Below are 18,912 nucleotides of genomic sequence, written 5' to 3'. Positions count from 1 at the left end.
GATCCCCTGTTTTGACTTTGAAATTCACCATAAATTTTACAAAGATAATTAGAAGTCATACTTTATATGTACAGATTCCTTATTGAGTCTAGTTTTATTAGAGACAAACGGCATAGTCATTGAAGCTCTGTACAGAGAGATATCTGATTCGTAATACACAAAGGTCAGAGTAGTCAAACCCTGAAACAGGGGAGATTTTAAATAATAAACTGTACTAATTGGCTTGACCAAAAATTCTAGAAAAAAATTGGTAAGTAGATATATGAGTATAAATTTATAGAAAATTTACGGATTTGGATTTCGAGTTTTATAACTCGAGATATGAATTATTTAGCAACTATGACACAGTTGGACAGCTTGTCTGGAAAGTGTGATATAAATTGTTTGAATTTGTTTAAGTGCTCAAATAAGTTTAGTAATGCCTCGTGCTCGACTCCGGCGACGGTCTCGGGTAAAGGGGGCGTTACATTTATTGGTATCAGAGCTTCGGTTTAGCCGATTCTCGGAATATGTATGATGTGAAAAGTATCTAGAATTACATGCCATATAAATCTGTGATAGTGTCTTGTGTATGATCCGATCTAATCCTTGTTTTTATTATAGATTATCTTCGATTTGAAAAGATGTCGATAGACCGAACAAACCGAGCAAGAAGAAGTTAATAGCGAGTACAAACCTCGAACAAGGAACAAGTAGTGAAGCTCCAATTTCATTGATGCGAGAACAAGAACTCAAAAATATGATTTATGGATTCATGAATCGGTGGTATAATGAGAATGTGCAAGAAAGAAATCGACTCAACCTCCTCCCCTATCTCAACATCTGTAGTACCCGGTTGCTCCTCCACCTCCTCCGATAACTGAATCTAGCAAAAGAACACCAATTGAAAAACTTCGGAAAGTTTGGAGTGAAGAATTTCGAGGAGATCGGACGACGATCCGGTTAAAGCAGAGTATTGGTTAAAGAGTTTGAGAGAGTCTTTAAGCAGATGATGTGTTCTCCGGAGGATTATTTGGGATGTGCGTTTCGCTATTGAAAGAAGAAGCGTATAATTGGTGGGAAACCATTGAGGCAATGGTACTGCAGATAAACTTACAGGAATTCTTCCAAAACGAATTTAAGAAGAAGTATGTGGGAAAGAGATATTTAGATAAGAAGAGAGAATTTCTTATTCTTCGACAAGGAATAAAACAATGGCGAATATGAAAGAGAATTTGTGTATCTCAAGAGATATGCTCGGATGTTAAAACCGACAGAGGAAGAAATGTGCATTAGATTTGAAGAAGGGCTTAATGATGAAATCGAATGATGATTGGAGGTACAGAGATTCGGAATTTGTGATTCATCGATCGAGCTCAAAAGATGGAAGAAGTGTATAATAGAAAGATGCAAAGAGAAAGAAGAGGTAAAGAGGTATACAAAAGAAGTTTCTCTAGACCAACTTCGACTTTTTCGGCCAAAAAGTTCAGAAATGATTCTGGTCGACCTGTTATAATCCCGAACGATCGAATAACAAAGAAACGACTCAACAAGATGTCGGAGTAACTAAGAAAACAGCAGCTAGTGTTAGTAGTGTGCAAAATATTCCGAGACTTAGATGTAAAAATTGTGGTAGATTTCATATTGGTGAGTGTTGGGGAAGAGCCGGAGCTTGCTATAAATGTGGTGGAACTGATCATTTTATTCGGGACTGTCCTCAATTATTAAAAGAAGATAGAGAACAAGGGGAGAAGCAAGCAAATACTCCTCAGAAAGGTAAACGTTCAGGTCAAAGTAGTGCTACTGGGACTGTTCATTCGAACGAGATCTGCAGCCCGATCGAGACAAGAGTACTGCACGTACATATGCTATCCGGCAAGGGAAGAAGCTTCGCTCCGGATGTGATAGCTGGTAATTTCTATCTTTTGATGATTCTGTATGCTTTAATTGATCCCGGATCTACACATTCATATATTTGCACCGCATTAGTGTCGAAAAGAAAATGACCGTTGAGTCCATCGACCTTGAATTGCAAGTCACTAATCCACTAGGGCAAAGTGTGTTGGTTAATTTAATATGTCGGAATTGTCCTTTGAAAATACAAGGTCGTGAATTCTCTGCTGATTTAATGTTGTTACCTTTCCGAGAATTTGATGTTATTCTTGGAATGGATTGGTTGATTGAACACGATGCCATAGTGAATTGTAGAGAAAACGGATTGATTTAAAATGTCGAGCGGAAATAGTTTGGTGAGTTTGGGGATAAAAAGAATGATGTCGATTATTTCACCTTTACAATTTCGAAAATTGATTCGGAAAGGTAATAAAGCATTTCTAGCTTATATTCTTGATACTCGGGGTTCGAATTGAAGATGGAACAATTGTCGATTGTTAATGAGTTTCTTGATGTGTTTCTGAGGAATTACCGGTTTACCCCGGATCGTGAGGTTGAATTCACAATTGATGTAATTCCTGCACAGCCCAATATCAATAACACCGTATAGAATGGCACCAAATGAGTTAAAAGAGTTGAAGACACAGTTGCAAGAGTTATTGGATAAAGGGTTCATCGACCGAGTACATCACCTTGGGGCGCTTTGTCTTATTTGTGAAAAAGAAAGATGGTTCGTTGCGATTGTGTATTGATTACGAGCGGTTGAATAAGGTAACAATTAAAATAAATATCCATTACCTCGTATCGATGATTTGTTTGATCAACTGAAAGGTGCTGCAGTGTTCTCAAAAATAGACCTTAGATCCGGGTATTATCATTTGAAGGTTAAAGAGTGTGATGTGCCAAAGGCGCTTTTGAACTCGGTATGGTCACTACGAATTTTTGGTAATGCCTTTTGGTTTAACGAATGCCCTGCTGCATTTATGGATTTAATGAATCAATTTTTCAGTCTTATTTGGATAGATTTGTGGTGGTATTTATTGATGACATATTGGTCTATTCAAAGACGAATCCGAACATGCACAAAGACTTGAGAATTGTACTACGACTTTGAGAGAAAAACAGTTATATGCGAAATTTAGTAAATGTGAGTTTTGGCTTCATGAGGTTGGATTTCTGGGTCATATTATATCAGCTGAAGGAACTGAACTTAAGACAGAGACGGTGGTTAGAGTTGCTGAAAGACTATGATTTGGTTATTGACTATCATTCAGGGAAAGCTAATGTAGTTCTTGATGCATCGAGTCGAAAGTCATCCTTGTTTGCACTTCTGCAATGAATGCTCATTTGGCTCTTAATGAAGAAGGTGTTGTATTAGTAGAATTGAAGGTAAAACCAATGTTTCTTCAACAAATTCAGAAGCTGCAGAATGAAGATCCAAAATTGGTGTTGAAACGACAAATGGTTCGGGATAATTTAGATTCGAGTTCAAGATTGATGATGAAGGTATATTGCGCTATCATAATAGGATTTGTGTTCCCAATAATTGATTTAAAGAATGATATTCTTTCGAAGCACGTAATAGTATGTATTCTATTCATCCGGTAGTACAAAATGTATAGTGATCTGAAAAAGACATATTGGTGGCCGGTATGAAAAGAGAAATTTCGAATTTATTGCAAAATGTTTGATTTGCCGCAAGTTAAAGCGAGCATCAAGTGCCAACGGGTTTATTACAACCCATTATGATTCCTGAATGGAAGTGGGAGCATATTTCAATGGATTTTGTGTCGATTGCTCGTGACTCGAGAAAGAAAGATTCGATATGGGTGATTGTTGATAGATTGACAAAGTCAAGACACTTTATTCCAATCGAATAGATTTTTCACTTAATAAGTTAGCGAATTGTATGTGTCGAGATTGTGAGACTACATGGAGTTCCAATATCTATCATTTCGCATCGGGATCCGAGGTTTACTTCAAGATTTTGGAATAAATTGCAAGAAGCCTTAGGCACCGGATCGAATTTTAGTACAAGATTTCATCCTCAAACAGATGGACAATCGAGCGAGTGATTCAAATTTTAGAAGATATGTTAAGATATTGTATACTCGAGTTTGGTGACAGTTGGGAAAGGTATTTACCGTTGGTGAGTTTGCTTACAACAATAGCTATCGGTCTAGTATAAAAATGACACCATTTGAGGCTCTTTATGGTAGAAAATGCAAGACTCCATTGTGTTGGTGCGAATTGAGTGAATCAAAATAGTTGGGGTTGATTTGATTCGAGAAACCAAGAGAAAGTCCGGATTATTCGAGATAGTCTAAAAGTCGCTTCAGATCGTCGAAGTCATATGCGGATTTAAAACGAAGAGACATAGAATATACAATGGGTGATCGAGTATTTTAAAAGTTTCACCATGGAAAAGGGTGTTACGATTTGGTAAAAAGGAAAATTAAGTCCGAGATTCATAGGGCCATATGAAATTGTGGAAAGGGTTGGTCCTGTGGCTTATCGTTTGGCTTTACCTCCGAACTTGAGAAGATTCATAATGTGTTTCATGTGTCTATGCTAAGGCAAGATAGGTCGATCCTTCACACGTAATTCCCATCTGAAATTGAGCTTCAACCAGATATGACTTATTCGGAAGAACCGGTGAAGATTTTGGCTCGTGAAGTTAAGGAATTGCGGAACAAAAGAGTACCATTGGTTAAAGTATTATGGCATCGACATGGTATGGAGGAGGCAACCTGGGAAACAGAGGAGTCAATAAGATCACAAGATCCAAATCTATTTTCAGTAACAAATTTCGAGGACGAAATTTTTAAAGGGGAGAGTTATAACGGCCTAATTTTCAAGTGGTGTCGGAAATGGTGATTTGAGATCACTAAATTCGACAAATAAGATTGAACAAGATAGTAATTTAATATTTATGAGTCAAGTAAGAATTTAGAAGAATTTGTGAAATGGTGAAATTAGTGAATTAAAAGAATTTATTAGGTCAAACGGGTCAAAAATGAGGTATCGAGACCTCAAAGTTGAAAATCGAGCTATAAATATTTTTATAAATATTTATGGAGTGTCATTGAGTTAATATTAAAGTTTCGTTAGAAAATTTTAACGTTTGGATGGCTAATTAATTGAAAAGGATTAAATTGAAAATAGCACAAAATTTGTTAAATTGTGAGTAAATAGCTTAAGTATTTAAAAAGATGGATTTAAAGAGCAATTAGACCCAAAGGTTAATGGCTGGACGGTTTGGGTATGAAATAAGCAAGAAAACAATGTGAACAAGGGCAAAATTGGAAATAGATAAAAGTTAATAGTTAAATAATGATGTAATTGAAAAATCTAGACATTTTCTTCATAATTTCTCAGCCAAAACGCCATAGAAGGTCTGGAGAAAGCTGGTTTTTCATATTTTTACATCATGTGAGTCTAATTCTTGCTTTTTCTTGATAATTTTTATGTTTTTATGACTTTTACAATTAGGTCCACTTGTAGAATTCATTAGTTTTTGATTTTATGGGTGAAATTGGAAGTTACCCTGGATGGATAAGGAATTTTATGATGAATTATTATGAAATTTAAGTTCTAATTTCATATTAAGGTGGTTTTATTAAGTGATTTTGATAGGAAATGATATTTAGGACCTAATTGTGAAAAAGTTGTGAATTGAAGGTTGCTGTTGAAATTCAGAATATAAAAGGTTTTGAAATAGTTTATAATGATAAAATAAAGTGTTAATTGAGAAAAATTATTTCAATTGATGGGTGAATTGAGTAGGGACTAAATTGTGAAAACTGTAAATTTTGGGGTAAAAGTGCAATTTCGAAATTTGAACAGCATAAATTGTGAAGTGAAATAGAAATCAAATAAATGCTAATGAGTAGAAATATTTTATATTATAGATCAAGAATCCAAAGAAGAACGAGGAAAAGAAAAAGTTATGAATAGTCCCAAAATTTCAATATCTTCTACAAATTAGCGGGTAAGTTCATATGGTTGAAATTAGATGTTTATTTGTGAATGATTGAAGTATATAATGTGTTATTATATACGAATTTGTTGTGGGATTGTGTAGATTTTGTTAATGAAAGAATAAATGTGGAAATGCAAATTAGGAAAAACGCAGGATTGAGTACGTTCGTATCGTGACGTGTGATGAATTGACGGATAAGACCATGGTTGTTCCATGGCAAAGTGTGAAATGTAGGTATGCTATCATCCATACTGAGTTGTGAAATGTAGGTATGGTATTATCCATACTGAGCTGTGAAATGTAGGTATGGTATTATCAAATCCATCTTGAGTTAAGAAATGTAGGTATGGCATTTCCCATACCGAGTTAAAAATGTAGGTATGGTATTTCAATGAGGAAAACCATACTGAGTTGTGAATCGTGGCATTGAGCAACGACGTACTCAATTTCGTAAGCCGTTTCCTAATTTGATTATAAGAAATAAAAGAGAAGTGATCCAAATGAAAGAGATTGAGTAGTTGTTACTGTTGAGCTCAACTATGTGAATTATTATAACAATGGTTGTGAATCGCAGGAAACTTTAGTAAATGTTTTGGTATTGTTTGGAAATATTATGTTTGGTAAGCATTACTTTTAACCTATGAACTTACTAAGCTTCAATAAGCTTACTTGTGTGTGTTTAATATTTTATGTAGATTGACTTGAAGTGAAGTGGGTAGATCGGATCAACACAACAAAGCACACTATCCAGATCAATTCCGGTAGCTTTTGTTTTATGTTTGAAGATTTATATGGCATGTATAGAGTTTGAATGAATTGAAGTAAAGATGTTATAAACTAGTTAACAATATTTGTACTAAAATAGTTTTCGGTAAGTAGCAGTAGTTTGACTTTGAAAAATCACTAAAATAGTAGAAATGGAATTAAATAATGAATAAATTATGGAATCGAATCTCGATGAGTCTATTTTCATATGGAAGAAGCAAAACAGGTATATGAGCTATATTTTATAAGATGTTTAAATTTTTGTGAAACAGGGCCAGAGCAATTTCTGGATCCCCTGTTCTGACTTTGGAAATTCACCATAAATTTTACAAAGATAATTAGAAGTCATACTTTATATGTACAGATTCCTTATTGAGTCTAGTTTTATTAGAGACAAACGGCATAGTCATTGAAGCTCTGTACAGAGAGATATCTGATTCGTAATACACAAAGGTCAGAGTAGTCAAACCCTGAAACAGGGGAGATTTTAAATAATAAACTGTACTAATTGGCTTGACCAAAAATTCTAGAAAAAAATTGGTAAGTAGATATATGAGTATAAATTTATAGAAAATTTACGGATTTGGATTTCGAGTTTTATAACTCGAGATATGAATTATTTAGCAACTATGACACAGTTGGACAGCTTGTCTGGAAAGTGTGATATAAATTGTTTGAATTTGTTTAAGTGCTCAAATAAGTTTAGTAATGCCTCGTGCTCGACTCCGGCGACGGTCTCGGGTAAAGGGGGCGTTACAATACCAATTTGACACCCAGTAGTGTTTGATCGGAACGCCCAAAGTATGTAAATTGTGCCTACCACTCAAAGGTATAACCAAACTAAAAGGTATGTCCAACACTCATCAGAATGTTTGAAGTAACATGCGCCCAACGCTCATCGACATATAGTCAAAGTATAACCCGTGCACAATCTAACCCTATAGCATACCAACTATGTTCGACTCTACTTATAGCTAATAGGGTACCGATGATCTAATTTCATTTTGCAATTAATTCATATTCAATATCATAATCTTTTTTCAATTTATCATCACTTCATATATGTCTAATATCATAAAGCATGGTTCATTCCATATTCATATAACATATCATGTAGCAATTATATCATACTATTTTTTACTTAATTCAATTTAGTCCAATTCCCAATATTCAACATTTTAACGCCCCCGTACCCGTGACCATCGCCGGAGTCGAGCATGAGGTGTTAACGGACTTAATTCATTAATTAAACAGCACAAACAATTTATTTTTAAAATTTCCAGACAAGTTGGCTAACTGCGTTACAGTCGCTTAAAAATTCATATCTTGAGTTCTGAAACTTGAAATTAAGATTTGTAAATTTTTCCTGAAACTAGACTCATATATCTATCTACTAATTTTTTTCTAGAATTTTTGGTCAGGCCAATTAGTACAATTTATTAGTTAAAGTCTCCCCTATTTCAGGGTTCGGCTACTCTGACCCCTGTGCACTACGAATCAAATTTCTTTCTGTACAGAAATCCAATGACTATGCCGTTTGTTTCAGTTAAAATTAGACTCAATAAGAATCCATACATATAAATTTTGAGTCTAATTATTTTTACACAAATTATGGTGAATTTATAAAGTCAGAATAGGGAATCCAGAAATTGCTCTGACCCTGTTTCACCAAAACATAAATATCTTATAAAATAGAACTCTTTTACCTATTTTGTTTCTTACACATGAAAATAGATTCATTAAGCTTCAATTCCATATTTTATCATCATCTAATTCTATCTCTACTATTTTTAGTGATTTTTCAAACTCACATCACTGCTGTTGTGTGATTCTGTTTTATAGCTAATTTCACCATTTTATGGATTTCCATAGATTAGTTAGCACATAAAGCATATGTGTTATCAAATATAATCTCGATTAGCCACTCCAATAGCTAATCATTTTCAAACATTTCCATGCCATCCATGAGCTATGTCATAAGATTATATACACAAAAGGATTATAATGCTATACATGCCGTATTCCCAAAATATGCAAGCCACCATACCGAGATGGTACGTTGATAGTGTGAGCGTACCTCCGACCGTCCTGATCTCCAAACCGGCTTGTCAAAACTACAAGGAATGGAAGGGAAGGAGTAAGCATAAATGCTTAGTAAGTTCACATGCAAATAACAAATAACTTAACAAAGCAATTATACCAACCAACATTAGCATAATATCACCAAAACATATATCACATTTCTATTCATCATTCATCGTCTTACTACATTATTGTTTTCGTATCAAGTCTCAACCCGAGGGTTAAGTACATACCTGTCCAAAGTGCCCATTCCATAACACTTACCAATACGTCACTTGCATCTTGAGTATTCTTCCATTTCACTAGAATTTTACCCGTTGAACACATCGGAATATAACTCGGATTCATGGAAAGTTTGCACATAAGTGCCACATATGTAGCCAAGCTACCATGTAACCCGCCCATAAGCGAACTCAGACTCAACTCAACGAGCTCAGGCGTTCGCATCTATAAGTGAACTCGGACTCAACTCAACGAGTTCGGATGCCCAAATATCCGAATCTATTCCTAAGGTTCAACGGGACTTTCCTCGTTCGTACTCCTTTACCATTCTCCTTGGAATACCCATGACGATACTTCAGTAGTCTTTCACATTTTTCACATAATTCATAAAATTTTTGCATGTTGTCCAACAATGACCATAAAGCATAAAATTGCATGATAACAATCATAATATCGTATAAATAGCATTAAATGATTTAAAATAACGGTTATATTACAATATTTACATTTGAACTTACCTCGTATGCGAAAATGGTCATTTTTACCATTTTGTCCACAACTTGGTATTTTGCCGATTTTAGCCCAAATTTCGATTTTCCTTGCTCTATCATTTCAAATATAGCCTAATTAGGACTCATATTATTCAAATCAACCCAAAATCATATTTTGGAAAAATTACAATTTTGCCCCTAAACTTTCACATATTTACACTTTTGCCCCAAATCTCGTAAATTAAACTTCATCCTATTTTCTTATGTTTTATGATATGCTGATCATTTTTCCCTTCTACAGCAACATCCAATTCTCACTCTAACATGTACTTATGAACATTAGGTATTTTTACCGATTATGTCATTTTAGTCGTTTTTACGTAAAATCACTTAGCAAATGTTGTTTAACACAATCTCAAGCTTCATATTCTACCATAAAATATCAAAATTCATGCATATCATTCATGGGTAAATTTTTAAATATAAACCCTAGCTCAAAATATTGGTAGAAACAAGTAAACCGAAAGCTACGAGGATTTCAAAATGTAAAGAACATTAAAAAGGCATAGAAATCACTTACAATCAAGGCTTAAAAGTGTTGAAACCCTAGCTATGGTGGAGAGAAAAATTTGGCAGCAACTTATGGAGAAGATGATCATTTTTGTGTTATTTTTCCCATTTTATTTCATTTAATATCAAAATGACCAAAATGCCCTTACTTATTAAACTTTCAAAAATTTCATCCATGTCCAATTTTTGTCCATAAACTTAGAAATTGGTCAAATTGCTATTTAAGAACTCATAATTAATATTTCAAGGCAATTTCATACTAGAAACTTCTAGAATGCAAATTTTGTAACTTATTCAATTTAGTCCCTAACTTCAAATTAAGCACTTTATGCATAGAATTTCTTCACGAAATTTTCACACAATCATGCAATCATATCATAGACCTCAAAATAATCATAAAATAATTATTTCTATCTCGAATTTGTGGTCCTGAAACCAATATTCCGATTAGGCCCTAATTCGGGATATCACAAACATCATTTAATACGAATCAATTTATATAATGATATGAGCTTACCTCAATAGTAAATCATGCAATTAACATATATATATTCAATGACCTCAAATCATATAAGCACAAATCGATAGGTCGGCTACTCGTAAACTATTCTCAACTTTCCTTTCTCTTGCGATGGCTCAGCATCGTCTTTAGCTACGTTTAATAATTCAATATATAAAACAATATCAGTTTACACCAAATTCACATCTAAATAAATTTTCACCCATATTTTACATTTTATTCAATTAGTTCTTATACTTGGGATATGCATATTTTTTTATATCTAATATCGGATCAAAATTCGATTTTTCATTCTTTCATTAGGGATCCTATACTTTCTATTTACAATATAATCTCATGACAGTTTTCAATTTATTCAATTAATTCCTAATATTTCAAAGGTATCTAACAAGCTTAATTAGCTTTACAATTTAGTCTTTATCATGATCTAAGCTTATTAACTATCAAATTAAGGTCTAATTCATCAATTTCTCTATAATGACACCTTGCTAAAAACTTAACAATAAAACAAATTGATATACAAGCTAGCTAAATCAAGCTCCCATTATCATAAATCTATAAAAAATTAATGAAAATAGTTTGATTACCTTGGTAATTTTGGTATGACCGAATGAATGAACAACTTTGAAGTTTTCTCTTCTTTTCTTTCTATGGGTGATGGGAAGAAAGATGAGAATCCCACTATATTCCTATTTATATTTAGTTTAAACTTTAATTAAACTTACTTAATTAGTTTAATTAAGTTATTATTGTACTTAATCAACTATTAATTAAACAAAGTGGAAATCAACATTATCAACCACTAATTCATGATGGATAATGGTTAAATAACCATTTTGGTTCTTCAGATAATTGCTATCTAGATCCTCAAGCCTTTTCTAAATTAAAACCTTTTACAATTTAGTCTCTGAATTTTAATTAACTAATTTTCCCGATTAAATTTCTTAATCGAGCTTCAATATATTTTCATAATAACTTAATATCTGGATTTGGTTTATGGAAATGATATTCCAAATCTTTATTTTTCGATACCATGGGAAATTAGATCGTTACACAACGATTGTTTGGAAGTTGATGATTGACAGAATAAGCCTTATAGGTTTTATATTAGTTAAATAATTATTCAAAGTGTAAGTCTTTGCTCCATTCCATTGATAATTCATCGCCATTTAACAACTCGCCTTTTTTTAGTAGTTGAATTTTGCTTTTTTCACATCTCCTCTTATTTGTTTATATGAAATTATTTTAACTTTAGAATTGAGTGCATTGAGGAGTACATTGCATTTTTATGTAAAAAGGTTTAAAACCACAAATTCCATTCTAGCATATGCACTTGTTTTCTTTAATGATTATGATGCACTATAAGGCGATGCTTGTTTAACTTTTTTTATAGTAAATACATGAATGCTTGCATGGGAATCGACATTAGAGCATTAGTGATTTAATGATGTCATATTGGGTAATGGAACTATATATATAATTGAGCATTAGTGATGGAATTAATTGTGTTTTTGCATTGTTTAGGGCATCTAGCCATATGTATTGATGCTAAAATGTCATCTAGATGGGTAGAATTCCATCTAGATGACTTGTGAACTATTTTGGAGGTATTATTCTCATATGTAGCTTTTTTTTGTTGATATTTATACCATATTTTTCAATGTAATTAGCATCAATTTTAATCAGCCGAGTGATATCAATAACAGTTCTAATAGTAAGTTGTAGAAGAAATCAACGAAACCACTATCCCCTTAAATTATTTGGTTTTCTATTTTCATAAAATAAGGAGCAAATTCAGTTAATGTAAACACAAAATGCTTAACATTTTAGAAAAAGTAGTAGGATTTATTATGTGCTCCGTTTATGTAGTGCAAGTTTCCGAGAGTGAAACAACAACGAGAAAACTGATGAGAAAGGGAAATTTGGATTAGAAGTTAGTTGAGAGGTTGAGAAATGCCTTATTGAAGATTTTGTTATAGAAACATTGGTGTTATTTTGAGTTAGGAGCGTCGAAAAGTGGCCTTACAATGCTCAAAACTATTGAATTCAGAGAAGAAGCCTTTCAAAAGTACGACCATGGAGAAAGAAGAGTTGGAACTAGAAGGCCAAGATGAAAAGTATAAGGTATAATCTCATATGCTTAATTTTAAAAAGTAAGTTATTGGATGGTACAAGTAAACATATTGACAGTAAATGTTTCTTTTTGGTAGGGCATGCTTACTCTTTGTAGTCCTCGAAGTACGATCAAGTTGTTCAAGGATTTGAAGGATACAAAGATAGAGAACATCCTTTGTGCTCTTGGTATGGAATCATCGATTCAATTGACTTCGCAGTTAATGAAGAGGGAGGTCTTAGGCTATTTGATCGAAAAGTTTGATCCAATAAGCTGCTCTATCAAATTTCAAGGTAATACCATTCCTTGGTATGGATATGAAAGCTATGAATTTCCCCCTCGCATTAGTGTTTAAGGGAATAAAAAGGTTAAGAAATTATTATCCAGGAAGAACTAGATTCAAATGGGAAGGTAGTTATGTTACAAATAATAAATTGTACATACTTTCGTTATGAATTACATAAACTAAATAAACAACCCATTACTAGGACCGAGAATGATGCTATGCGAAAGCCTTAGGAAGAATCTCCGATGCCTAAATATCTTGTTATAATGAAGGTAGATATCCATACTGTGCATATTGTAATTTGGTTTAAGTTTTCAATTAGTTTTATTGACAAATTATATAGATTTTAAGGGAAATTATTCCATGGACCATTTCTACCACCTCATATATGGTCTTAGCCAATTATTTTATGCCACAGCAACAACTTTTCCAACTCAAATTAAAAGGATTGAAATAATTTTCATGTCAAATTTAATTTTTGCTCAATTTCTTCTCTCCTTTTTTTGACATGAACTTTTTCCTTCCTCTCACCATCTTTCATTGTTAGAAGAAAAAGATTTAGGGATGTTAGAGTTGAGTGATCCAAATCCTTATTAAAATAAAATACAGTGGTAAAATAAAATATAAGTAAAATCCATATAGAACTACACTTCTTTTGTTTTATTTTAAATAAGGTTTTTCAACTTTATTATACTTCATCTATTTGATATTGATTAGAATAAGGTGTTTCAACCTTACTACACTAATTCTATTAGAATATGGTTTTACAAGCCTATAAATAGACATAGTGTACTCTTCTTGTAATCATTCGAATTCGACTTAGTGAATTATCTTCTCCTCTACCTGTGGTTTTTTCTCGAAAGGGTTTCCATGTAAAATCTGTGTGTTCTTTATTTTTTTCTCTTTTCTTTGCGATATATTATCATTATCGACGTTCTATTTTTATACAAATTGGCATCAGAGCTTTTGGGTTGTTCACCTCAATCACGGTAATGGTATCTTTGAAGTATGAAATTTCGCTGTTGGATTGTAACACCTGATTCGCGTTGTGGTAGATAAAGATGCAGACATTTCTTGCGCAGATAGAGTTAGAGGATGCCCTGCTAGAGATAGATAATATGCCTTCAACATTGACAGAGGAAGAGAAGAGGCGTAAAGATCAAAAGGCGTTAACACAATTACATCTGCATTTGTCTAACAGAAATTTGTAGGATGTGATAAAGGAGAAGACTGTCGCTACATTATGGAAAAGGTTGGAACAAATATGTATGTCGAAAACTCTAACCAGTAAGCTGCATATGAAGCAACGTCTTTAAGCTCATTGTTTGGAGGAAGGTGCATCTGTGCATGAACACTTAACAAATTTTAAAGAAATTCTCTCAAACTTAGAGGCCATGGAGGTTTAGTATGATAAGGAAGATCTAAGGTTGATTCTACTTCGTTTGTTGCCCCCGTCTTATTCAACCTTTAGAGGCACAATTTCATATAGCCGCGAATCTCTCATAGTTGATGAGGTTTATAATTCTTTGACTTCGTATGATAAGAGAGGGTCTCATTCTTTGTGGGAGATAAGATCGGAATGCTGATGATGATCATGGAAGGACACAGGAATAGGATCCTCGCAGTAAATCTAAGGGTAGATCGAAGTCTTCAAACAGAGGTAAAACTTGTAACTTCTGCAAGAAGGAATGACACATTAAACCTAAGTGATATAAGCTACAGAACAAGATCAAAAGAGAGGCTGCGAATCAAAAAGGGAAACCAACCAAAAAAATTTGATGAATCTAATGTTGTAGAAGACTACAGCGATGGTGAACTTTTAGTCGCTTCTATCAACAATTCTAAAGTGAGCGAGGAGTGGATCCTTGATTTAGGCTTCACCTTTTACATGAGTCTCAATCGAGATTGGTTTACAACTTATGAATTAGTGTCTGAAGGTGTTGTTTTGATGGAAAATAATGTTTTGTGTAAAATCATAGGTGCTGGAACGATTTAATTTCATTAAGATGTTAGATAGAGTTGTCAGAACACTTAGTGACGTGCGACATGTTCTAGAATTGAAGATAAATTTAATTTTGTTGCGTACTTTTGATTTAAAAAGGTAGAAATACACAACTAAAAGTGGGGTTTTGAAGATTTCTAAAGGTTCCTTCGTTGTGATGAAAGGGCAAAGAATTACTGCCAAGTTATATATTTTGCAAGGTTCTACTATTACTGGTAATGCAATTATCACTTCTTCTTCCTTGTCAGATGATGATATTACTAGACTTTAGCATACGCACCTAGGGTATATGAGTGAGAATGACATGACAAAATTTAGCAAAAGAGGACTTCTTGATAGGCAAGGAATTTGCAAAGTGAAGTTTTGTGAGCACTGCGTTTTTAGAAAGCAAAAGAGAGTTTGATTCACTAGAAGAATCCATAACACGAAGGGAACGTTGAAGTATATTCATTCTGATCTGTTGGGGCCATCTAGAGTGCCTTCGAAAGGTGTAGCTAATTATATGCTAACACTTATTGATGATTTTTCAGAAAAGTATGGGCTTTTTCCTGAATTAGAAAACTGATTTGTTTTCTGCATTTAAGTATTGGAAAACTCTGATTGAAAAACAAACAGGAAAACAAATAAAATACCTCCGCACAGACAATGACTTAGAGTTCCGTTATAATTAGTTTAATGAATTGTGCAAGTCAGAAGGAATCGTGAGATTCTACTTTCTTCGTTATGTTCAAAAGGAAGGAGAAGTGCAGGTGGATTATTGTAGTACATAAAATCAATATGCTGATATTTTCATAAAAGCATTGCCTAAAGCTAGATTCGAGTTTTTAAGAAAAAAGCATGGAGTTTGCAACTCCAACATCAATGAATGCTAACTTTTATGATTTTTGAAGCTCCATTAGTTATAATTTATCATAGTCTTTAGGCAAATATCAACCCTTATAAGCTCCATTAGTTATAATTTATCATAGTCTTTAGGCAAATATCAACCCTTATTTTTAGGCAAATAAAGTAGTTAAAAAAATATTTGAGATTATGATTTAGTAGCAGATTTTTTTGCAATTTAAATTAAAAAAAATTGCTGTATAAATAGATGCCTTGACAATTCAATAAATGAATTGATTTCAACAAGTTCTTAAAAATACTTTTAGTTCTAGTTTACCAATAATACACTAGTATATGTGTGTGATTAATATGTTCAAAAAGAAAGCACACGTGTTGGGTAGAATGGCAAGAGGAAGTAAAAATGTTAGAAGAGTTGCCAATGAAAAACATTTGGTATTGTTTATTTTGAATCTATTTATTCTTCATTGTGTTTTTTTATTCAACTTGATTTAACATAAATCTACTTACTATTAACTTAAAACAACTCACTTCTTATGCTAGATTGTGGGAGAATGAAAATTTTGCATCATATGTTAGCCAAGCAATGGTGTTGTTTGACAAGCTTAATGTAGTTGCAATGAATGCAGAACAAGAAAAAAATGGGTTAGTTTAGTTCATACATTAATGTAGTAGGTGAAAATGTTTAAGAACATTATGCTATTTGGATGGCAGAATCAACCATCTAGATGACTTCCAATATGTTTTGGTTTATTAAATAAATGTCTCTTGTAATGTGGTCTGAATGGCAGAATCAGCCACTTTGGTTAGGTAAATAAAGTTATCTTGTAATACTATCTGGATGGTAGAATAAACCATCTAGATGGCATCCAATATGTTTCTATTTATTAAATAATTGTGTCATGTAATGCCATCTGAATGGTAAGAAAACTCATCTTGATGGGTTACAAGCTCCTTCATAGATATTCAAAATAAACTAGAACAAGTACAGGATAAAGTAAACTCATCTGAAAATTTTTCCCATCCATAGAACATTAACTTTCTCATCTCGTTGATAGAGATGATTGTAGCTTATACAGGATAAAGTTTATGATGTATCTAACTCATACTCCAATCAAAGATGTAGTAACTTACGACTAATCTAAAGTGATATGAATGATACTAAAGTTGTCAGTTTTCATTAATTCATCTTATCATGTTTAAACTTGTACAATGTCAAGGCTAGGGAGACTTTCTTTGCGGCTATTGAAAAGTGTCAAATAACTCTTGTATCACCAAAACCTAAGCGCAACCATCATGATGTGGTCAAATACCAAATATCTCCCGAGTCAAAAAAATTATGAGGATTATTATACATGTAAAAAATTGGTTGAACATGTTATTTTTTTTGCATATGGTAAGGGAGTCTATTTTTGTGACTTTATAAAAGATCGGAGAACTCTTATATATCTGAAACCGAAGTGCATTCTTCTACCGAATGGTAAAATACCAAATATTTTAAGGCCTGTCAAGTAAATGAAAATTCATTTACATGCTAGAAAATTAGGAACATGTATATTTTTTGTATATAAAAAAGTAGTGATGTAAAACAAAATCAAAATCTAGAGAAATTTTTTGACAATATGTTCAATCCTAATCGCTAACCCAAACAATTAATTCCAAAATCTCATTGTCAAATGTAAAATATTGAGCTAGATAAATGAAGTGGAGTTTACCTATTATCCACGTGTTATGAAACTGTAGCAACGTTTGCAATGCTTCATCAATCGAAAGCTTAATACATGAAAACAGAATTGTTAGCATGTAAAAATCATCACTTGAAAGGCTACTAAAGGAAAACCGACATGGTATGAAATTAATCTCATCAAAGAATAATTTATTCTTACATTGTACTATCTACTAGAAGTAAATTAATCATTGCCTGAATATGACATTTCATTGCCTGAATTTGCTGAATTGAACTCATGTGTCGGGGTAGAGATTCCATTCTTCAACGTTAGACAAGTCATTGTATTATGTCCTATCATTTTGCATTAACCATATTTTTGAGTTGGGGATGCCTTTTGTTTTTTCGAGACTTGTTTACCCTTCCTTTTTTTCCTTGTATGGTCCTTTACTTTATTCACACTTGTCTTGTCGAAGATAGGATCTTGCAATTGGCACATTTCCTTTACTGTAACCGCGAGTCTATTTATTTCATCTCGTATGACTTTGAAAGACTTATTTATCTAGGATGTTATGTAACACATTTATTAGAGCTTGAGCTTAGTGAAGCGAAATGAGTCATCAACATAGTTTCTTGAGAGACATCAACATTAATAAATGGTGGATTCCCCAACTTTTCATTTTTTGTCCATTGATGCAATATCAATGAATTTAGTATACAAGACAAATCTTCAAGCTTCATGACATGAATCTTATGTCTACAAGGAAATCCGATTGTTTCATATTTCTTACACTAGCAATGAAGCATAGCGGCAATAACGTTTAAAACTACTTGTATCCTTCGACTTGGTGGCCTATACTTCCCTAATGAGTAGATTTGTTTACTCCAATTTTCAATAACTAATTCTCATTGATGATACAATGTCTCTTGTTGTAGTTCCTATTGGAAAATAGAGAATGATTGCCTCGTGCAAACCTTTACTACATGCCCTTCAATGTATAACAGTTTGCTTAAATGGCATGGAGTTGTCTATGTACTTAAGCAATTAGCCTAGACCTCCTTAATTTATAGTTTACTAATGGCTTGGCCTATCACCTGAATAAAGTCATAATATGTCTTCATGGACTTTAGATGTATGGCGAGGGAAGCATTGAAAGACTCACACCTTTGTGTTGATTTTAAGGTGCTAACAAAGTGACCTATAATATATACCTAAGTCCATAACTCTAGATTTCTATCTTTTTTAGAACCCATGGATGATCATCAATGTTAAATTGTTTTACCATTGCAGCTCACTCTTTGTCAAATTTATGTGGTGTCTAACATGAATTCATGCAGCTAAAGAATGCCTTAGCGAACATCATATTGCTAATGTTTTCTTATGAGTTTTTTTGCCATGTGCCATGTACAAATTTTATGCCTAACATTGGGAAAAATATGTTGATTGCTTTGAGCATTACTCTATCCCCATATGTGATAATTGTTATGAGGTACTTATTAT

This window comes from Gossypium arboreum, chromosome 9 (genome assembly GCF_025698485.1).
Source record: "Gossypium arboreum isolate Shixiya-1 chromosome 9, ASM2569848v2, whole genome shotgun sequence".
In the NCBI taxonomy this organism is placed as follows: Eukaryota; Viridiplantae; Streptophyta; class Magnoliopsida; order Malvales; family Malvaceae; genus Gossypium; species Gossypium arboreum.
This window is presented reverse-complemented; position numbering follows the sequence as displayed.